Source organism: Falco cherrug, chromosome 3 (assembly GCF_023634085.1).
Source record: "Falco cherrug isolate bFalChe1 chromosome 3, bFalChe1.pri, whole genome shotgun sequence".
In the NCBI taxonomy this organism is placed as follows: Eukaryota; Metazoa; Chordata; class Aves; order Falconiformes; family Falconidae; genus Falco; species Falco cherrug.
Genome location: NC_073699.1, coordinates 2136823 through 2160614, shown reverse-complemented (window position 1 = coordinate 2160614; position 23792 = coordinate 2136823).

Below are 23792 nucleotides of genomic sequence, written 5' to 3'. Positions count from 1 at the left end.
CTTGCAGTCTTAATGTTTATTTAGTGTGCATTTTGGCATGTAGAAGTTCTTGAGTGCTAAACCAATGGCATCAAAATGTAGCTTTGCATCTAGACTACAAGGCATTTGTCAGTATTTCCCTCCCTCCCAAAACTTAATAGAAAAGGTGAGTCACACGAAATTGCATAAGAAAAGCTGTATAGAAAATATATTGCTCATGTAAAATTTCATTTTCTCCGATATTGGGCAAGTCACTGAGTTCTGCATCTATCTTTGTGTTGGTCTGTATTGCGCTGTGTATATGTGTCACGAACAACATGCTGGCACTGCTCAGGAAACCTCCAGAAGGCAAAAGCTGTTACAAAATGAATTAAAACATTTTAGACAGTGTAGGAACAGACCGCCATCTCAAATACTGCTATAACATGCAAAATTACAGTACTGTTTGTATGGCAGCTTGAACAATGAAGCCTCAGTCTTGCAATCATAATAGAAAGGATGAATGGTTCGTTTCCAACAGGAAAGCTTTGCAATTGCACTCACTTTCTGAGGAAAAGGTGGGGGAGCAGACAGACATGTTCCTACAAGGCACTCATAAGCCTCACAATCCACAATCCATTGCTGAAGGTGCTTGGACTCTCCCAGAACCAGGCCTGGGTTCACAGCTCCCCCAAGGGAAATTGCATCACTCCTTGGCTGTCACTCTTGTATCTACAGGCTTTTCAATGTGAATATTGTAAAGTTTGGTGCTTTTTTCCCCCCTCCTTTTCTGAGGCTATTCCAAACCTGTTCTGTGCAGTTATTCTGTGCTATTCTGAATCAGAAATACTCAGCTCAGCAGTTGGGAGCATGTTTGGCACTTGTATAGAATTATGTCATGTATTCCTTTCAAGTAAAACCACAGGAATGTAGGCGTGAAGATGATAGCAGAAAAAAAGCTGACCAGGAGCTGTTATTAGGCTATAACTTGCCAGGCTGCCGTAGAAGAAACACATCACATTGACTCTTTGGGGGTATCACCTTTCAACCTCCCACCCTCTCCTGAAGCACTTGTACTAATAGACATTAGCTTGTGGAGATGAGTGAAACAGCTAACGTCCCCCTGTGCCTTGCCCGAGCTTCCCAACGCACTCCAAAGTCAAGGTCTGTAGCTATTGGCAAAAATATTTTAAATTTCCTTCCTGCACTAGGTTTTAAAATGGAATTTAAATTTGAGGAGATGTAAAGGCACCTACTGCTAAAGGGTATGATGAATACAGAGATTTTTCTGTGACTGATAATGGTCTTTTTCTAGCTCTCACACTCTTGTCTTCGGAGGATGAGGAATTTGCAGCTGAAGCCCTAGCCAGCATATATTTGGGATGACCAATGGAGTAAAAGCTGGTTCAGAACTACTTTGCACTAGTGAAATGTGGGCAGGAAGGTCCTTTGAAAGGCTGCAAGGAGTGACTTCGCTCAAGGAAAGCCAAACAACATATTTTTTTAAGTTATTTACTTCATTAATACTAATGCTATGGTAATGTATTAGAAAGATCTCAAAACAAGAAGATGCTTATGTCTTTGAGTCCTCTCTCCTATTCCAGCAGGAATTTCCAGGTGAAGGTCCAGGCAGGAAACCAAACTGGAAGACCTCCAAAATTATAGGTTGTCAAAAATTGGTCTTTAAATATTTCCAGTTAGACTAGCTTGCAGTCATACTTATAGCACCGTGGAGTAACAGCTATCCTCGTAAGAGCATATGCATAGTCATTCCTCCGAAGGGTCAGCCTAATCCCATACCTACTGACACCTGTGGCAAACAGTGCAAAAACAGATGCCCAGGGAAAAAAGAAAACAGAGCAAGCATGTATAAGTTCTCCCAAATGCTCTCCCAGCCTTTGACTATTTCAGGGAGTCTAAGCCTGATGTGCTTTGTCTACTCATAGTCTTGAAAGGATCTCATCCTTGTCCTGCCTCCCCTTAAACCTATCTAAACTCTTTGAATTTGCACAGTACTTTAACTATGAATTGCACAGGTCTATCACCCATTGTCAATAAAATGTACCTGCTTGTTTTGAACAGCTCTAAATGTCATTTAATGATCCTTAATTCTTCAAATGGAAATCTATATGAACTTGCCTTATCAACAAGGTGCATTTTCATCAGATTCCCAACTGTCACCATAAGCTGAAACTACTTATTAGCGCCGTAATGTGACTGTGTCCTGATGTCATGCTCTGTCAGTCTATGTTATGAGCCATTTTCCTCACTGTGCTGATTTATCACACTTACCTTAGAGCAGGAGAAGGAGGAGAGAAATCGTGTCCTCTTGTCACAGGATCACGTGTTTCACTGAGTAATGTGTGTGGAGGACAGGGAGAATTGATCTCCCCCTCTTTTTTCACTGTTCTGTTTAAAAGCAGCCTACTTTAGTCAGTAGGGGAAATCTGAGAGTTTCTTACCATGAAAGTGACTCCAAAGCAGTCTGGGTTGTGGTTGAACAGCCTCCCACACACTAATAAGCAGCAAATCAAAGCCAACAAGCAAAACTTTTCCCTAAAAATGTAGTATCACAACAAAGAAGCTATGATGCTTCCAGACACAGGGCTCTGGAGCTGGACCAGACCAGAGGTGCCCTTAGCCCAGCATATGGAGAGTCTAACGTTACTGGGAGAAAACTAGCAGATAGGTGTGAGATTATCTGTTCTCCTCCACTAGTTGCAGTTTTGATTCCAATCTCAGTTTGTTAAAGAGTTAACTCCATCCCTGCCACATGCACTGTGATATCCCATTGGAAAACATTATTTGCCTGAACTGCTCTGCCTTTGAATGTCCTGGGTATCTGTAAAAGTCTAATCCCCTTTTACTCCTTGCTGAGTTACCACTCCGGGAACCTACTACTGCCACTCTGAATAAAAAACTACAAGTTTTTGGGGTTTGGTATGTGTTTGCTTTGTTCAATGTTCCCCTGCTCTTGTGCTTTACAACAGGCAAACCCCAGAAGCTATTCATTTACTTTGTCCAGGCCTTCTGCTGGCTTCGATTCCCACCCAGCACACTACGCATGCATCAACAGGAGCATCCCCAGCTGTGTGGCTGCCTCAGCTCCCTCACTGCCCTGCCCTGCCCCGCCCAACCACAAGAAAACCAGAAAGCAGGGGACCACTAGGAAGGGAAATGCGAAGAAATCTCTTTTCCTTGCTCTGAAATGCTCCATGCCATTGGGTGGGGGAGCTGAAAAGAAGAGAGACCTTTCTGCTTGCCACCTTCCTCCTGAGTGCCACCTCAGCCACCAGGAGACAGACCAGCAATGTGGCCGTTAGGCAGCTGGAGCGACTTGACAGGCTGGAGAGGAGCAGTTCCAAATCTGACTGCTTCTGAAGGTGCAACTTGTTGAAGGAAACGAAGCAGGGTGGGAAGGAGATGAAAGGCCATCCCAGGCTCTCCAAGCTGTCTGACAGCACCATGCCCCTCCCATCAGCGGGGCTGGCTGCAGTCTCCATCACTGTTTGGCTTTATTGCAGGAGAAATGGCGGCTTCCAGCTCACCTGGAAGCATGTGTTTGGTGTGGGCATGCCCAGAAGCACTCTTACACTGGCAACCTACAGAAGGTCCAATCAGACCCCTAAGAGCTGCAATCTTCAGTGGCTGTGTTTGTACACGGTCCTGCAGCGAGCCTGTGCCCAGGCAGCGGGGCTGGGGGCGGCCTCTGCGGGGGTCCCAGCCGGCCCCAGCGCCCCCCCGCAGGGCACAGCTGAGCCCCTCAGCCAAGCCGGGGGCGCCGGGGAGGGGGGCAACAGGTTTCCGCAAGGGCCACAGGCGGCCCAGGCAGAGGAGGAGGCAGCCGAGGGGGGAGCAGCAGCAGAGGCAGCCCCAGGCCGCAGCAGGAGGAGGGCAGGAGGTGCCGCAGGCCCGGAGCAGGGCTCCCCTGCAGCCCTGGCGAGCCCCCGCCGGGGCAGAGCCCCAGCCTGCAGCCCGGGGAGGGCCCCAGGCCGCAGCTGGGGGCTCTTTCCTGCAGGAGCTGCGGCCCTGGAGAGCCCCGGCGGGAGCAGGGGGTCCCTGAAGGGCTGCAGCCCGGGGCAGGGCCCGCGCTGGAGCAGGGAGACGGGGCAGGAGGCAGGAGCGGGGCTGAGGGGCTCACACGGGCCGGCACACGGCCCAGACCCGCCCCGGCCCCGGCCCGGGGGGGAGAGGGGCCGGGAGCCCGGGGGGCAGCTGCGAGCAGGGAACAAGGTGTGGGAGAAGGTGTGGCTTGTTGGTGTGTTTTTTCCCTCTCACTGTCAGGATCTATTTTAATTGGCAATTAATTTAATCTCCCCAAGTCAAATCTGGTTTCTGTGTCATGGTAATTGGTGAGTGATCTCCCCATCTTTATCTTGACCCATGTAATTTCTCATCCTATTTTCTCCCCCTGTCCTATGTAGGCAGAGTTAATAAGCAGCTGAGTGGGAGTCTGGCCCTTCCCCAGCACAAGTCTGTAGGTTTTAGTGCGCTTTTCCAAAGGCTGTGGAAGATAATGCCACACAAAAGGACCCCTCCATCGGAGGGCTTTGCACAGTTTAGGAAAGTCATAGTTGTGCTGCTGATGCCTGTAGAGTTACATTTGATTGACATCAATATGAACTGAAAACCATTCCTCTCATTTTGTCTTGTGTCAGGCAGCACACAAATACAAAATGAAAATAAAATGACCCGATTGCTAACAGACTGAGGCTGTGGCGGCAACGGCTTAGAACAGATTTACTGAAGAGTGTTTTCAGTCTGAAGATAATTGGGTGATGGGCCAGATCAGTAATTTCTAAAGAACTGGCAAATGACAGGCTGTGAAAAAGGAGTATTTTGGGGTATAATTGCTAAAAGTAAACAAGGAGAAGCTAGTTTTCCCTAGGTAGGTATTTCCTTCTAATTTGTTTCTCTTTTCTTTACGTATCCATGTGGTGTGATCAAATATTTTCAGCACAGGCATCCTGCAATGCCGGATCATTTCCTGTCACCCTTTTTGATACAGTTAGCTAAAACAGTATGGTGTCCCGTGTTTTTTCGGTTAGGAAAAACTGCTGACAGAGACAAATACCTTTTTAATGGAACCTCTTTTATTTACAGAAACATGGCACAATTTCAGTGACTGATGTTTTTCCCGAAGTTCTCCCCAACGCTCCCCACCTTCCCAACGTTGTCTCTGAGTCCCATAGTTTATTCTTTCTAAACCTGATATTTTTCTTCTGGCTGTTCCCCCCACTTGTATCATCTTTTGGCTTCTCAAAGACCCCAAAACTGTACTGCAAAATAGAGAATTGATCCTCATTGTTCGTGCATGCTTTACAAGTATCTTTGCTTGGGCCAAGGCTTTATGCCTGTGCTTGAAGTAAAACTGCTGTCACTGCTGCTAACTAGCTCCATAAAGAAGCCTTATGAAATCTTAAAAGTCCTTGAAAGAGCAGCAGTGGTTATACCTAATCTGCAGCATTATTCTTTTTTGCCCTTTTTTTTTTTTTAACATAGTCTTAAGGTGCACACATGATGCATCAGAACATAATTAACTTACTATTCCTCTTAGCACTTAGAATATGTTGCAAGTGGCTGGCCTAGATCCAAGTGCTTCAGTGATACTATTTGTCTACCCAGGAGCATCTTGAAAGTTTGATTGCAATCAATGGTTTCATAGAAATGGTTCTTACCTTGTTAATGGTTGTCTTGTTCAGCATTCACACAGATCCCAGGGGCCTGCCCATGGTCCTCGTCACTCAGTACCTGACTGCTGTCTGCTGTGTTCAGGACAGATAGGTTTTCTTAACTACCCCCCTACAGAAAAGAAAAAAAAAGAAAAAAAATAACAATTTATCAACAGTAACAAGAAGTGTCAAATGCATTCAAAGTCAGTAGCTTAGTAATTGTACAAGTTCATGGATAGACTGTGCATCCTGTGGATGCTGAAGCTGACTGAGGTTCTAAAGGAAATTAGACAAAGGCTATAGGACACAAAGACATGCCTCCAGAAGTCTCTTCCCTGCAGTTCACTAGAAGATTGGAGAATACCTCATATATTTGCTCTTTTCTTTACTCTGCACTTAGCATCTACTACCAGCCATTGCCATGGGAGACTATTGGGATAGATGGACCTTTATTTGGAAGTAGTATGGTGATTTTTGATATTTAGGTAATGTGAACTAACATGCCTGACCCTATAGCTACAGCAGTCACTAAAAAGGGCTGCTGCAAAACTCAAGAATTGTTGTGCAGTCAACTGTTTGATGGACAGTAAAATGTCATCCTGAAAGCAACAGACAGGTAAAGAAAGACGTGCACACACAGAGTGTGGCTTGCCATGGAGCCATCACTGGAATGAAAAAGCTAAGGATGCTGGCATTAGAGAGTGTCTGTAATCCAAACTTCTCCCAGGATTGCAGTTTGCAAATGACACATCTGTAGCTGGGGGAAAAAACCTCAAACATCCCCCAAACTATGGCTGTATTTGTAAGGAGTTGTTTTCCAGCCTGCTTTTGGTATTGGCAAAAAAAATTTGGTTTCTGGTCAGTTTTAACCAAAGCTTCTATCTTGGAAATAAATGAAACTTTTTTTCATCCTTCTTCATTCCAGCTGTATTGACATTCATTTTGTTGGCACTCCCAGCACATGACTGAGATGTTGTAAGGACACCCTACCCTGCCAATACCTCCTGAGAGGTGTCCCTGGATGAGTTTAGCTTTGTGCCGACTGTCTAGGGATCTCCAAATGAGAGCCTCAGATTAACTTTATCATGTTCTCACATCCCAGAAGGATTTGTACTCAATGTTTTTCAGAAACCTCTGCAGAGTAGCACTTTCATACTAGTAGTTCACCTCCTAACGTTCCTATGAAATTTTATCTCTTTAAAACTTCCCTTTAATCTCTGTGCCCATCCTTCCTCAGGGGAGCTAGTGTATTAGTCAGGGTTTCATGTTTGCTGTGATTGACCTGTAACTTTGTCATGCTAATTACAATCCCAGGTGAGTCACATCTGACATGAAGAACTTGCAGTAGCCACCATTGTTCTGGGGTTCTCCTCATCTCCTCAGAGGCTTTGCTGTCTACTGTTTTTCCACAGCTCGAAATTTCCCTCAGAAAATCTCAGAACCTGTTTTAAGTGCCATGAACATGTTATATTTTCCTGTGAAACACATTAGGTGCATAGCACAGTCCAACTCAAAATGTCTCCCAAAAGGTCTACATAGTGTTCACAAATGTATGCTCTGTTTTTCTTATGGAACCTGCCAGAACTCTCTGCTGCATCAAATGTAGAAAAATATTTTCCAGCCTTGTGCCCTGGAATTTCTCCCCGCTTAGCAGGCAGAAAGTGATTCCTTGTTATAAATGTGTATAGTTCTTTGGGGTCTGTACTGATGGGATGTTTTGCACTTGTTTGCCTGGAGAGGCTTTCAAATGACCACTGAGCTACCAGCCTTGCTGATTTTATTTTTTTCAGCTGTTGTGAGCTCTGCAGCAATAAACCAACTAAGCTCCTTTGCCAGTCCCTGCTTTAGGACAAGAACTGTGACAGTTTAACAGGTGGAATGGTTGTGATCTTTCAGTTCAGTCCTGTACTCTGTCAACAGCTTTCTTATCCCAAGGATGTTTCTTCTGTGCCGTTGGTTCCTTGCCCTTCCAGAGGATGTAACAAAGAACTTCAAATGTTTCTTGCCTATGTGATTTCTATAGACTCCCTTAATGGGAAATGAGTTTTCTATTGTATAACCTAAGCTTAACCCATTTACTTGCTACAGGGGTTTTTTGTCCTGTTTGTCCTAATAACATTACTGTTGCCTGACCTCACTTTAGGTTGTGTATTCAAGTTATAATTACTGTCACTTACTTTCTGATGTGAAACACCTCCACTTTCCCCACTCCTCTATAGTTTCATGCTGAGTTACATCCAAGTTCAACTATCAAAATCAGCAATCTGCTCCAATCATCGACTGTGAGAAACAAGCCTAACCTTGTAAACTCTATAGAGAAGGGAAATCACAGAAGGTTCATGCATATGAGGACAGAGGAGGGAAATCCCAGCAGATTTGTCGCCTCTTTTCCTGTATCTTTATCAAAGCAATAAATAAATAGATTATATTCATGTCAGTTATGTGTCAGCTTTTGGTGCCATACTGAATGGATGATGGGACCATATCAGAAGTACCTAGGGAGAGGTGAATCTGACCTCAGCAACAGTAGTAACTAACGGGGTAAGAAAAGTGGATACGACAAAGGAAACAAAAGACACTATCATGACTGTGCTCCTGTACAGAGACTGTTGGTACCCTGTGTACCATAAGTCCTCCTTCAAACAATAATACCAAGAAATGGCTTTGAAGGGACAAGCACATGGCAAGTAGAGCTAAGAGGGAGCAAAGATAACATCCAAGTGATGAGAAAAGTTGAGATGTTGTGCAGAGATGGTTTTAAGGCATCAACCCATGGAGTCAGATTTGAAGCAGCAAGCAAAGCTGAAACACGTGTAGATTGTTTTGAAGTAGTGTGCAGAGGTGAGAAAGTGAACAGGCAAGTTTAGGTGTTGAGCAGAGCCGGAAAAGCTTAGGCTGGCGGTACGGAAAGCAGTAGTTTTGTTGAATGGTTCCTGTGAAGGCATATCGCTATCCAACATCAGAGCAGTGTCCATTCCTCTGGGATAGCCAGAGGGTACCAGGGAATCCTGGGATCAGTATATTCTCTATACCAGAAGATGGACCTCCTGCAGAATTTGAGCTCATATGACCGTGGGTAAACAAGTACGAGTGAAGGATAACAAGGAAAACACCAGCATCTATTTAAATATTACACTTAAATATTGCACCTCTATTTAATTTTTTTATTAATTTATTTATTTATTATTATATATATATTTAAATATGCACTTCCTCCTGAGCCCTGGCAGTCTGAGGGAAGGGCTGGGATCAGACCCTTGCCGAGACATCCTGCAGGTGGCTTCTTACATATGCTGCACATGCTGACATAGCCTTCCCAAGCTTATTTTATTCTGTCCCCTAAAACAAAGTTGTTTCAAGTGTCTGGGCTCCCTATTTCTCCCTCCAGGTCCTGAAGACATGCATGTGTTACTGTTTACTTTTCCTCTTTTTCCTCTGAAGGAACTCAACAGTTTTGTGATCAAGAGCACCTGACAGCTGGGTCACATTCAGATCATGTCCTGTTTGACAGGACCATACTGCTCGTGCAGGCAGAACGACTATCTGCTCACATTTTCTCCAGTTGTACTCTACATTTTCAGTGAGTTTTATGTTTCAGGAGGCATTTGATTGCCCCATTCTTTCCACTCTAGATATTTTCCTACTTGTACCAACCATGTGTTCTCTCTTAAATCACTCAGAGCCAAATAGGTCTGCTGTTCCCAAGGTCTGCTTCATGCCTTCTCTAACTGATCATCTGTCTCGGTGCAATAACTGATCTCAGCTAACTGATCCCAGAGTACCTATGATACCAGTTGCCCAGCATGTGGGCAGCTTAATGTATTTTAGGCTGAAGAATCTTCCTAACAAATACTTCTTGGAGTCTCATTCTGTGGGACTGCACAGCTTTTCCAGCTGGTGCCCAATTTCCTCTGCAGTCAGGCCAAGAGGAAGGTAGTTTTCAGATGCATTAAGAGCTTTCAGTTGTACCTGCATCTGTCTTCCTGCAGAATGTCCTGCTAATGCTTCTTTTTATTCCTACGCCTGCTTGGGTTTCTTCAAAGGAAGTGAAGTCAGTTAATAAACCTGAGTGTTTATTTGGTCTGTTTTCAATCATGATGAAATTTACAGATGCACACAGGAATGCTGAAGGCTAGCAGAAGTGCACAAAGAAAATTCACTGCTAAGTTTATGTGGTAACATAGCAGGGTAAGCTGCACCCATCCTGTTCCATCATTTTTCCCCTCTGTATTATTTTAGGAAACTAAGTAATGCAGCTGCTATGAAAAGGCTTTGGGATTGGAACTGGAAAACAGGACAGCAGTCATTGATAATTTGTTTATTCTGGGATGTGAAACAACCTGAAAGGCACTGCCTGATAGTTACCTACTGCCTTTTTATCTGTGGTTAATGCCTGTGTGAGACAAGGATCAAGTTTTTCTCACAGAACTTTCTTCTGCCTCTAATTTATGAAAAGCAGTGGCTTTTAATGCTATTCGTGTTAATGGGCTGAACACCTCCATTGCAAGGACGAATGAAAGTACTGTACCCCAAAGCTGAGCCAAACACTGTAAACTTTTGAGTCATATCTGGTTATCCATGGCTAAAAGAACATCGGAGACAATGTCACCTCCCAAAGAAGAGGAAGACATGAGAACTGTGTGAAAATGCCTGTAGGACATAACTTTGCAGTCCAACTGCAGGAAGACTTATTTGATAGACAGAGGGTAGTGTCAGTGTCAAAATGTCCAGAGTTGCTGACTTCACTTATTAACGGGGGAATAGGGTGTCAAAGTATCTACTGATTACCAAGTAGCCAGTACCAACTGAATAAAGGCATCCAAAGAGAAAAAGATTGTTAGGAAGATTGCCTGCTAGCAAAATATTAGCACAAAGGTGGCAAAGGTTGAACTACACAACTTTTCCAGTAAGGTATTGAAACTGGTTTGCTTGGGTTCAAAAGGCTAAGGACTAAACAATCACTAAATGGTAAGCATTTGCTAAAGGTGTCTCTTAACCATTTGCAAAGGCCAGATAGGTGGTGTTTGAAACTAGTGAATGCAAGGTGTCACCTTGTGTTGAGTACCATGCGATGCAACAAACAGCTCTGCAGGCGTTGCCTCAATGTTTTTCAAGCGTCTCAAAAAACACTTGTTAAATTCCAGACATGTTACCCCATTTTAGAGCTAAGTAGAAGAACTCATGTTTCTGGCCAGCCATGGGTGTGACTTTTGTTGCTCACCAGTCCCGTACTGATTCTTGTTTCTTCTCCTTACACAAACTTCCTTCCCTTACTTTCTCTCCTGACCGGTCTGCCCATCCATACTTCAACTTACGTAGTGGGATCAGCCCTCCTCAAGAACCAGTGAGCCTCTGTGCAATGGCTGCTGGTGTTTGAGCCTCCCTGAGTCTTTCTGTCTGGAGGTGAGGAGGCAGAGCAGACCTTTTGTCCAAATGCCACTCTGCTGGCCGGGAGTGAGGTCATCACATGGGTGGAAATGTGTCTGGGATGTGGGCAGCTGAAAATCTGTTATTTAAGGTGTTCTGCACATGAGCAATGGGAGAGTTAGGCAGAGGTCGAACAAACATTTACAAGATCTTTAACTTTCCAGTGATTCCAGTGTGCAGTTAGGAACTTAGAGAGGTCCCATAGCCAGGCTGCTGAGCCAGGTCACAACTTTAACTAGTCACCATCACACAATAAATATTCACAGTCCCTGCATAACTCCTTGTGCTTCTTATGGAGGGAAGTGTCTCCAGTGCCATGTGGGATAAAAATCTTCTTTTCAAGTTGTTGAAATTATAAAATACATAATGTAATTCTAGTTTTCACATTTGAAGGCAGAATAACAGCCACATCTAGGTACCTGTGGAAACTTCAGCCATACTTACACTATTAAACTACATAGGAGGCACCGCTGAAAATCTGGTTTGGGCTAGGTAATTGCTAGGTCGCTCTCTGGCACAGCTTCCACTCCTCTCCTAGGCAAAGCCTGGACACAGCTTGGGAGACAGCAGGAGCTGGGACTGTTCCCAAAAAGCAGGTTGAATGCAGCCATCCTCTTCTGGAAAGTAAGAGCTACTGTTCTGACAGGAGATTTACCATGTCTCTTGCTTCAATCTCTTTTGCACTGTTTACTAGCAAAAAATGAAATCTCAGGGGGGCATTGAGAAGCTGGAGAGAAGACCAAACTTCTAACACATGCAATTTGATTTTGCTTTCAGTGCTTCTGCTCATGAGAGGAAGAATCCTGGAAAACAGATGTTTCCATCTGCTTGAGATCAGTCTCAGAAAGCTGTTATAAGTAGGTCATTATTATTACTACTCTTTCGGGAAGGTCTCTGTTTATTCAGGGTGACTTCCTCCTTCATTGTGGTATTTATGTTACTGGATATTTAGGGAATTTATGTTATGCCTTGCTTTTAAACCAAAGTGAGAAGGAAGAATAAGCTTTTTCAGTATCTGTGTAAATGTCCTGAACAAAGTGCTTAAACATGAAAATGCACTATGTCAATGAATGTGATGTGAAAACACTGCTTGAATTAAGTCCAGAAATCCTCTCACAGCTGTGTAACCTTTTTTCTTTAATGGGAATAAAGGAAGTAAAAGGGGTACATAGGGGAGAGAAGACAGTACTAGGGAAATAGTAAATAATACACGAGGAATTTTTCTTTAGCCTTAAAGAAGAGGAAATATTGCTGAAAAACTGAGTCACCTGTGAGAATAAGGGTGGGGCTGTACTGCAGAAGGGAAAGAAAAAACGGTTAGTGAATTCTTGAAAGCTTTTGAGACCAAATGGTGCTGCCTGACACAATTGTTTTCCCTGAGACCTGCAGTAGTTGCCACAGCTGGAAAAAGACCCAGATTCCTAGAGTTCCACATTCTTGGCATCAGCAGTATCATTTATGAGTGCTTTTGTCAAAACCATGTCTACATCATATCTTCTCTTTTTCTGCTGTATTGCTGTTGCCACTCTAGTTCAAAGAGTATTGGCATGTGCTGTTGCAGGACTTTTCAGTGAATGTATGAGAGCAACTAATTTTATCCTCTCAAAGACAACGGCACCTTTCCTGATACTAGGACAGAAACTATAAATACCTGCTGAATAAGCTGTCTGATATCTTAGTGCTCCAAAATCTGCTTTGTTCATTGCCAAGATTATCTGAGGTCCTGTAAGAAGCAGGTCATCATAAAATTGGTCCTAATAACAATACAGAGACCTTGATCCAAGTTAGTGTCTGGAGTTCTGACTCCTCAGTATCCTGCAAAGTAAATTTCTGAGATGTTCTGAAATCAGGTTACTTCAACTTCACATCCCTCGCCCTAAGTAATTAGATTCTGATAACTGTAAGAAGAGTTGCAGTCCATATGCTGCCTCTACAATATTCTTGAGTGCGGTTTTATTATTCCTTATTAAACAAGAAACATTTTACTTTAAAACAGTACTGTAGTTAGACTACAAAATTACTGAAACTACAACAAGGAAAGTTCATCGAGTCATGGCATTCAGATACAGATCTAGCAAACAATGCCTACAGCTATGTGCACAAGGTATTGGCAGTAACAGCTAATGTTTTTTGCAGTTGCACCAATAGCAAGGACTATTATTTTCCTCTTGCAGATCAGGTAAAGAGGGTTTTGATGTTTTACTCAAAACCATAGTCATGGGAGGGACAAGATGAAGCATTGAGCCTAACTTTGCTGGTCAAGGCGGTCAAGGTAAACCCGATCTCAAGAAAGGTATTCTCAGATTTTCTGTTTTATAGCAAGATGAAAATGCAGATCTAGCTAAACAGCACCTCCTCTTCCACTGTGTTGGTGAATATGTCTCCTTTTCTCAAGTACATGGAAAAAAGATTCCTAGTAACAGTTTTGTAAGTCCCTGTTCTGTTGTTTCAGATCCATAACTGTGTCTGGAAATTGGCATGACTGGGAACTTTTTTCCCTCCTTGTTTGTGCTCATTTAAGCAATTTTTAAAAATACCATCTTGAAAGATAAGTTGCAAATTTTAGTTACGCTTGCCTGTTTGATTAGCCCTCTTAAATGCAGAAATGTCTTATTTAAATAGAATGTAATTCTGCCTTCTGCCCATTTACTGAGTTCACTGTTCTCAGTTCTTCCTAAAGAATTCTTTGTACTCTTCTGAGAAGAGGTTTTTGCCAGCTCGCTTCTAAATCTTTAATAAAGTTGTACTAAATATATTCAAATGGCCTTTCCACCTAAACCCATTAGCTTGTCTACTGTAACACATTTTTGAATACAGAAATGAGGATAGGACTGAAGCTGATCAGTCAGTGCTTAGAAAATAGACATTACAGCCTGCTGGCTTTTTCATCATTTTACAGTCTAAAGGTGAAGACCTACTAAAAAGCAACAAGAGGCAAAAACAGCAACATTTTTTTTTATTTGTAGCCATCTGCCTATCTCCCTGATTGTACCTTCATATAACATTCCTTATCTAAACATGGAAGGAAGGCAAAGCTCCCCTCTGGGGAGAAGGGAAAATGATGGGCAGAGACCAAGGACTGTCTTTGAAAAATGCCTCCAGGCATTTCATTCTAAATAGTCTTTTCCTGCCTAATGGCTTGTAGTGAGCCGTGTTTGTTGGTGCAGTTCACCTTGAACACCTAGTGGTGATTCAGGCATAGTAAAGATGAAATCTTCCCTGCTGTGCGACAGCATGGCTCTCTGCTGGCTTCAGACGTGGCAGAACAGCCTATGCAGACGAGATCTTATTGCAAGACCTCCTGTTGCTACTTGACACAGAAGAGAATTTTGTGATTTCTTTCCCTGAGCAGTTCCTTGATGTTTATACAGTAAGTCTGAAAGACACAGGAAAGCTTGGCTGAGTGGGCATGGGATGTACGTGCTACCAAAGATCACTTGATTACTGATAGAACAGGATAAAAATGTGTTAATACGCCATTATTTTTACTCATGATTTAACTCTGTAGTCCTAATGATGCAATTACTTGCAATTTTATGTGTTTAGACATCTGTATCAAAATATGGTATCATCTGCTTACCTCATACAAGCAGTTCTAACGATAACTTAGACCAAACAAAACAGCTGTGAAGGAAGTTTGCTTTTCATCTACTTTTCTGATTTCTGCTGTCATTCTGTGCCAGGAGGTGGTGCCACAGCGCAGGAACCACTTTAGGTATGGTCTGACATGCACACCTTGCAAGATTAAGAGGTTAGGACATGGATTTGCCTTCTTCCAAAGTGTATTCAGGATCTTAGCAGAAACCTGACACAATTCAAATATTCCAGAAGAGAAAGCAAATACTTGTTTACCCTTTCATTTTTATTCCCTTCACACTAATGTTTCATTTTTAGTCGGAGATTTTATCAGAGGATCACCATCTTTCTTCTATACAAGGAAATCTCCCCCATCTCTCCATCATAAACTGACTTTGTATGGACATGAGAGATCTGTGACACAATCCATCTCCCTTGCTTTTTCTCCCTCCTTTGCTACTTCCCTACTTACAGCTCTTTCTTTTTTCCTAAAACAGATAGAAAAGGCTTAAGTAATCTGAAGCAAGTTATGAACCAGCATGATCCCTGCTTTACAACCGATCTCCTAAACAATTTCTATTGTTCTTTCCTTATTTGCCTGGGTCAACACTACTTACAGGAGAAGCATGGAGCTCCACAAAGCACAAAGAAGTGTGCAAGTCAAAGACTAAAAGACATTTCGCGTTCTCAGTGCTTGATAACACCATGAGATGTTTGCAACACAAAATGGTCGTTTTTCTGCAGAGATCCTGCAGCTGCACGTAGCTGTGAGCAGAGAGCATGACTCCTCAGTAAAACTCCAAAGAATTCCTTCCTGAAAGATATGCTGCTCTTTCTAAGTCACACAAGAATGGTTATGCCACTATTTCGAACAACTGTAGCTTGAGTGTGCTTTACAGGATCATTTGCCACTAAGGCAAGTGGATATTAGTGTATTCCTGGATCTAGAGATGTGGCTTTAACCACCATGTCTTTTTAATGTTTTGAAGTCATACTTTCAAATGAGTCAGTTTTCAAACCATTTCCCTTTTTTCTTCAGTATCTTAATTATGAACTTGATTTACCCTTGTTGCTATCATCATTCTGTGGCATGGCAACTTGTTGGCTCTGGGTTTCTTCCAAATATGTGTTTCCTCTGTCCCATTTCCCTCGTGTCAGGCTCACTCATGGACATTCACGCTCTTCCCAGGTCTTCCTAGCATCTAGACTGTGCATTGCATTTCACAACATGCTTTCTGTTTGCTGCCACTCTTAAGTAGTACTTCATCCATTGCCTTGAGTCTGTAGCTCGCACATTTAGCTAGCCTAACTGTTGCATTTTCCCATCAGGTTTTGAGGTCTTTGCTGCTAGACTCAGACCTGCTCAGCTCTGCACATGACCCTTTCACACATTTGTTTTCTATAAACTATCTTAAAACTAAGCCTTACTGGTATAAAAAGTCTAGTCAGAGAAATTCCATTACTCCTCGGGTTGAGGACTGCCTCCATCTCAGGCTGCCTCTGAGGTCTGATGGAAAGATTGCTTATTCCCTATCAACAGGTTACAGTCTTGCATGCACTGCACATCCCTCCCTTGTCAGTGGGGTACAGCCTCCTTTTTTCTGGAAAGGAGGACAGCTGTGGACTGGTTTTACTGTCTGTAACACACTATCTTTGCTGGTTTGCCTGGAGAGACTCAAAGTTCTATCTATGGCAGTATAACACGTCCAGAAAAAGTTCCTGGCATGGAGACCAGCAAACATAGAACAACCCATGCTTGTACCACCGAACTCTTGTAGCCTTGCGCTAGGGTGGCCATATCCAAACTGCCTACTGGGGTAGTCCTGGCAAGTGCTAACTTCCAAACTGCGCCTGGAAGTTATTCAGTAGAGTACCAGGCTGCTTGGGCCAAAGCCACACCAGACAACAGTCTGTCAATTTAACAACGTAGACAAACATGTCCCAGTGTTCAAGAACATTCCCTGATACTGCTGAATTTAGTAATAGAGCCTGAAAAGTCCAGTAGGACCTTGCAGTTTTAAAACCTCTTATCTTAATCCTGCCTTAAAGTGTTTGTGGAGTCTTTTCAGGATCTCTTGCTTGGCAGTTTTATAGGCCAATATTCTCATCTGGAATTTACTTGCCTCGATAATACAAAGGTCATCGGTTACAATCTTTGTTTTGGGAAGTCCAGGAGGCAGCTGTTGGTTTGATCACGTAGCAACACAGGGCCCTATCCTCCTTATCATACACCTCCAGTAGCACCTGCCTCTTTGGGCATACACCAGTGAAACGCTGACGTTCAGCAGAGCGTGCTGACAAACTGGGTTTGTTCTTAGAACCTGGTAAAGTCTACTAACTGTATTAGTGCTGCTGTCTACAACCAGCTTTAAGCCGATTCAGTTTTCCTTACCCGCTGTTTTCTTATGCCACGGTGCTACCTTTTGCCTTTGTGATCATGACAGCTCCTTTTTCATGGACACCAGCAGATCAAATGGATCCAGCCATTTTGCCAGGCTCAGATAGCACTTATTCTAACTCAAACTTGTCCTGTAGATGCCCATTGCTTTGAAAAATGTGTTTATAGACAGACTGAGCCTGCCATTCTGCCACTGAGAATATTTCTGTTGTCATGCTCCCTGGCGTCCCACAGTAGTTAACAATTCTGCATGTCAACTAGCATAAGTGACAAGCTACAACATGTCTTGTTTCCTGGGCTTTTTTTTTTTTTTTTTTTACAATCTGCATTTTCCCTTTGGCTTTTGGCTGTGATCCTCAGGCTTTGGCCATGGGTTTGCAATAGAATTTTGTTCTTTATTATGACTGATCCACAGGGATCAGGTTGGTTTGGATACTCATGTGCCAGGAGAAGGGCTGGCATCCTTCAGCAGCGTCTGTGTGCTCAGAATGGGCTATAATCACGACACTGATCTTTTCCTGTTCTCTAGAAGTCTCCTTATCTTTACAACCAGTCTATAAGATCCTCTGGTTTTCCTTCCTGGGCTACTTGGGTGCTGGGATATAAAAGACATTTATATGATGATGCATTGTTCCATGTGGTGAGGCTTCATTCCACTCTGAATAGATAAGACTGGGTGTCAAAACCAGTTAAACTATGTTAGTGCAGTACTCTACTAAGGACAACTAGTCCTGCTGAGAACAATACTGCACCCAGCGTTCCCACAGCCTCTATCACCCTGCATGGATGCCTGGAATCTCTCTTCTGCCTTTCACCGTGCCATTGTTAATGTACTCACTAGACCATCCTCAGTCAATTTGCTTGTAATGTATGTCCCACTGCTTTAGTCTGGTACTTGAATTCTTATTTTGCACAATGTCTGTCCTGGTGTTGATGCCTTTCTCACAGATGCCTATTGTACTTACTATTTGCTGGCATGTTTCTAGGAGTTAGATCTGCTCTGATCTGCTAGAATTAGAAGTTTCACTAGCAGACCCGTATCTACGTCAGTATCTTTGCTCTTTAACACAAGCATCTATTCCTTTTGCTAATTGGTTTCTTTCCAAACACACACACGCACACACACACACACCAGCCCCAGTATCTCCCAATAGCTCTGCTCCACCTGCATCCACAGTATTTATCATGCCAGTATCTTGGACATTATTCCTGTCTCACTTATGTCTCTCCATTTTTTTCTTTGGTAGAGATAAAAAAGCATTAGATCTATTTTCTTTCCTTTGTTCTCCACGATCATGATTGTAGACTCTCCATCTTTATTACCACATGTGTGAGGAGTTTCAGTATGGAAATGGATGAATCCTGGTGATCGGGATCCTTTCATGGTATCTGTTTGCTGCATTTTTAGGTGGTGCTGTGCTACCTTGTTAACTGTAATTGCTTTATGACATGCATGACCTTTCACATTACAGATGGTATACTAGAAGACAATGCCTCCCTTAATCTGCCAGTGGTTGTGCATGATGTAGTGCCAGGCATTCATGGTATCTGGCATCTCAATCGTTAGGGAAAAGACAAGGAGCTCAATACGTAGCTGCTTCAATTTCAGCATAAGTGAATTAACAAGAGTAAGGTGTAAACCCCTAGCACATGATAGATGTATGGCGTTGTTTAGTAGAGTCCCATTCTTTACAAGAGGAACATATATACGTCCATGTACATCAGACCTCTGATTCTGGATGGTTGAAAATGGTTACAAATGCTGACTGTACCAAATCCTCCTCTCAAATGCCCTGTGCACCCAGTACTTCCCCTTGCATCTATGAAAGCTACTCATGAGCCAACTGTTTCTGAAAATCAGACTTTATTTTGGTGCCCGTCAGTGGATTTTATAAGCTTGCTTCTTAGCATCATTTCTTCTGCTCAGTGATGTATGCAGAAGTCCTATGGGGCAGCTGGGCTGTCAGGTTCCGTTTCTGCCACGGCAGTTTATAATTAAGTGCATTTTCATGCAGATCATTTTTCTTTGGGCACAATCTGTTTCAGGCATAATAGCTCCTCAGAAATCAAATGCTCCCAAATCCATGTAGCAATTAGAGTGACTGGTCATCTGGCACTTCATGGAGTTCATAAAGACACAGGGCAACTGTATCTGAATTCCCCACAAGCAAATTGGATATGCAGGGTTTTCATCTATGGTATTTGTTAAACTCTGAGATGCAAAATGTAGTGAAAGCAGCAACTGGTTGTCAGCAATTTGAAAACCAAATCGTGTGTTTCAATGTGCAAAACACAAATAATAAAGAAGGCAGTTTTAACTTGAACTTCATATTTCTTTGAGAAGTGCAAGACACAGTGCGAATTGACTGGTCAGGCCATGGTTGTGGCACAGGTGGAAGCAGTAAGTGGGTAGGAGTGTGTGAATAAGGATTATGAAGGATTAATGACAGGTTAAGGAAACAAGTGTGTGTGGGAAGGTTCAGGGGTGGGAACATGAAAAACAAGTAAACGTGGTGGAAAACTGCCATTTTGTGCTGAGTAAAGCGAGTAATGGTGGAGTACAAGATGGATCTTGAATCTGACTGCATCACAGACTAAGTTTTGCAAGGTGATGAAAGCAAGAATGCAGAAGACAAACTTGCCCAGCAAATAAGGGAGGAGTTGTAGTAATACACTCTGAGATGCGTAGTGGTGCATAGCAATTCCCTCCACTCCTCTTGACTCCTTTCTGCTATGTGAAGAGAAGTTTATTCCCCCAGTGCAGATTCTAGAGAACTTGAAAAAGGCAGTTTCACGACAACACCTTCTCCTTGTGAGTTCTGGTAGAGGGCACATATTCTGGTAGTTTAAGAGGCAGAATGTATATAGTAAATGCATATTATGGAAATTGCCCAAGCTTGTAACTGGACATACAGAGGCAAGTTGCCAGAGGTAACTCTATGTATTTCTTCTGTCCCTTGAACACCCTAGAGCCTTGCAGGAGCATAAAGAGATGGAGATATCTTGCAGAACAAAAGGGAGTGACACATGTGACAAGGTGTTTCCTGGAAAGGTTTCTTCAGTGGCATCTTGACTTGACATCTCACTGTGATGTGGACAATTCAGGAGGAAGCTCCTTTTGAAAACTGTTTCATTTTTAGTGGAGAGGAAGGCAGCAAAGATCCAGTGTTTCAGATGAGAGTTAAGTAGGACACAAGTGCGTTGAAGCACTTCATCCTCTGCCTGCTCTGTGCACATTCAATTAGAGTGACAGAGCTCTAATTACAGCCCCTCTTTCCAGCTGCCGCAGCTGCAGTGAGGCAGGTGCTGGTTATGCAAAGGCTCCCCAGGGGTCAGAAAAGTAGGTTTGGTGTAGCTGAAACCCAACAAAGCAGGTAGTGGACAGCACTGAGCATCTAGAAGTTAGGCAGGTTGTTTATATTCATAATATGGGTTCCCTCCACCATCAACACAGAGAAAAAGAACCACAGGGGACAAGTCTGCTGAATTGCTTCTCTTGCTAATTACAGAAGAAAATGAGGCAATTGGTTTACATAAGGTGCCTGCTTTACAGGTGGCTGAAGACAGGTGAGATAAAGCCCCAGGTCTTGTCAAGATCCTGAATATTTACCTTCAGAGACCAAAATTGCATGGGAGCATTTAGACAAGGATCAGGCACTGACCTTTCAAGGTAGCAATGAAATGAGTTTGACCCTTTTGGTGCTCTGTGCTCCATAGAATAAAAATGCCCAATACTTCCCCTGCTTGTCTGAGTAAACAACCGTCCCAGTAGTGCCTGGTCTTTTCGTTATTTCGATCTATAGCATGGGTGCCTTTGCATTAAGACTCTGATTGATAAGGCACACATGAACAACACTCAGCTGCTATTTCAGACAGGACAGAGTTTGCTCCTGAGCTTTCTGCAAATGCATCTGACTAGAGTGAGTTACAGAAACAGACAGATTTACAGCCACCAGCTGACCACTTGTCTTCCTTCAGTCTGGTGATGAATTGCTTGAACATGAACGTATGGAGAGACTCATAAGATATATCACACTAGGATATCTATTACCCTGGCTACACTTTGCCCTCATTGAGCATTCTTTTTACTTCTGGAAATAATGATACAGGTGTCTTGAAGAAAAAGCAACAACTCCTTCCCCCATACTAAAGTATTAAAAATTCTCCAGTTACTTTGCAATGCTCTACAAGAAAAAAAAGGATGAATTCCTGTTTGTGGAGTGACTAGATGTTTGGGAAAAGTACCTCATGTATCAAACAGTCAATATTACAGTTTGTGAAAGTAAGGACTGTGCATCTGTCAGATCTCAAACCCTGTCACCCCCAGATTACAAGGTAGATTTGTCCTTAGAATCATGATTCGTTTAGTGAAATTTAGAGTAGACCTGCTGGGATTTCTTTTTGGCAGAATCCTGGTCCTTATCCCCATCTGTACTTCCAAAATTTCTTTCAAAATTGTTCCAGTTTAAGTGGATTCAACGAGGTGTTGCCCATGGAAAATCAGTAAAGCCATTCTCTAATCCAATGCAAGGATTGTCTCTACCTCAGGAGATGTGGCTGTAGGAGGGATGCACAGCCAGACTAGGACACATCTGGCTGGACCAGGTTGCAATACTCACTAACATTCAAGGTGCCTCCAGGTATCCAGCCACACTAAGATTTTTCACACTCCCACCTTGGTTGGGTGCAGATTCAGTGGATCATGAGGTTGTTAACAGCTGGTCTTGCAGGAACTTCTGACAAAGTTATAGTTATACTGACCTTTTAGATCACAGAAGTATTTGCTCCCATCTGCTAGGCTTGCATCACTGCAGTGCGAGCTTCCATTTTAACGTGGATTAAGCCCCATGTGGTACCCAGCTACACAGGGGCACCAGTTAAAACAAAATAGATTGCTGCGGGGTCACTGTTCTTTCCTTTTAATCTCAATAAACTAACTGTTAATCCAGGGCTACAATACTGGAATTGCCTCAAGATAAAGGACTAAACTCTAAAGGAAATTATTCACAGGCAACACCCTCAACCACAACTCTCTTTACTGAGCAGAGAGAGTTTTCATGCCGTATAATATTTTCTAGATTATGAAAAATTTAATTCACTTCAGTCACATTATGTATGAAAGAATCAGGGTTTTTTTTTCCAATGAAATGTCCTCCAACAGTTAGTGTTCTAGATGACTTAATCTAAATTGAAATAATAATATTTACAAGAGGCTTTCTTTTGGTTTAAATTCACACTTCCACTAAATGATTATAGTTTCAGTTTCTGAGTCCTCGTTTTATTTTTCGGAGTGTTGGGGGGGTTATCTTACTTTTTTTCAGTGCAGTGTAGCTAAATTTTAAAAAAAAGTGCTATAGTAATTTAAAGGTCTCTATTCAGAGACTTTTCGCTCTACCTGAAAAACCCTGAAAGTCTCCAGCTAACATTGACTAACTGGATCCAAGCTGCTGCCATGAATTCTGCAATGGATGTGGCCATACAGGGATTTTCAGCAAGTGTCTGCAACCGCTTGAATTCAAATTTTTTTTTTATTTTTACTGCAATTCAGCACCAGGGAAGCACAAGGCAGATGAGACACTGGGGAAAAGGTGTGGGGAGAAGGCTCTTCTTGAGTTTTGCCAAGGCCCTTCAGCAACAGCTTCCCTTCCTCCCTCCCTGTTATCTAATCCCTTTGGAATGTAGCAATTCTCACACAGCTCCTATCTGGTAAATTAATGGGATTTTCAGAAAGGAGGAAAAAGGAAGGGAAAAAAAACCCAAAACCTGTCAGATCCAGTATGAGAAAAGAAATTCCACTTTCTATATAGTATTGCAGCATATCTGCTTAGTAGTTAGTCTGGTTATGATGTAGCAGCTCTTTTCCTCTAAATATTTATTTCAACCAGATTAACTATACCCATGTATGGGTACAGCTCTTCTGGAATGAAAGCCTTGATTTTGTTCAGCCTAAGCCTCCCTGGTATTGACAAATTAACTAGTAACTGGTGTAAACTATATCTCCAGTGGAACATGTGCTTCACTGACCACAACAAAAAAAGCACCAACAATGGTTTTCTGGTGTAGGCAGAAGGTTTTAGATTTCTCTTCTGCTACAGCAAAGAACTTGAAGCTTTTTCCGTAAGACATTTTATCCTCCCTATTTTGAAGTTTTTAGTCAAATCTTGATCTGATTTTTAGCTGAGCCCTGATAACTGTTCACAAACCAACAGCAGCCTTTCCTAAGAACTACCTGAGCAATCATTTACCCTGCTCTGTTTCTACGACAGAGTATCCCTGATGCATCCCCTTTTTCTCCCACCAGGTCCCCCATTGCCAAGAGGGCTTTGACTTCAGATCCTGCCCTCCAGCATGTGTCCCCAGCTCTCATTTCCCCCTGAGAAAATCCACTTCCCACGTGTGAGCAAACCCACTGAGACCCGTCCCTTAGCCCTAGAGTGAAGCTCTCAGCCTTTTCAGAGGCAACATAAGTTTTCCTTAGCCTCAACTCTGGCTGCATGCCTGACATTCCCTACATCCTAATGTAGTGCTGATAGCTGGGTATGTAGGGAAAGAGAGGCAACTGGAATGAATAGGCATTTTCTCCCCCAGAATACAAGGAACACTAAGGAAGAGCACTTGAGAGTGCTTCATTGAATGGACTGATCTGGCAGCAAGAGATAAAATGGGAATGGAGTCAGGCAAACAGTCCCAACATCTGCAAAGAGCCTTGTGGTTCCGCCTCTGTCTCTGACAGGGACCTGCAGACTCTTTTGTATGCTGGC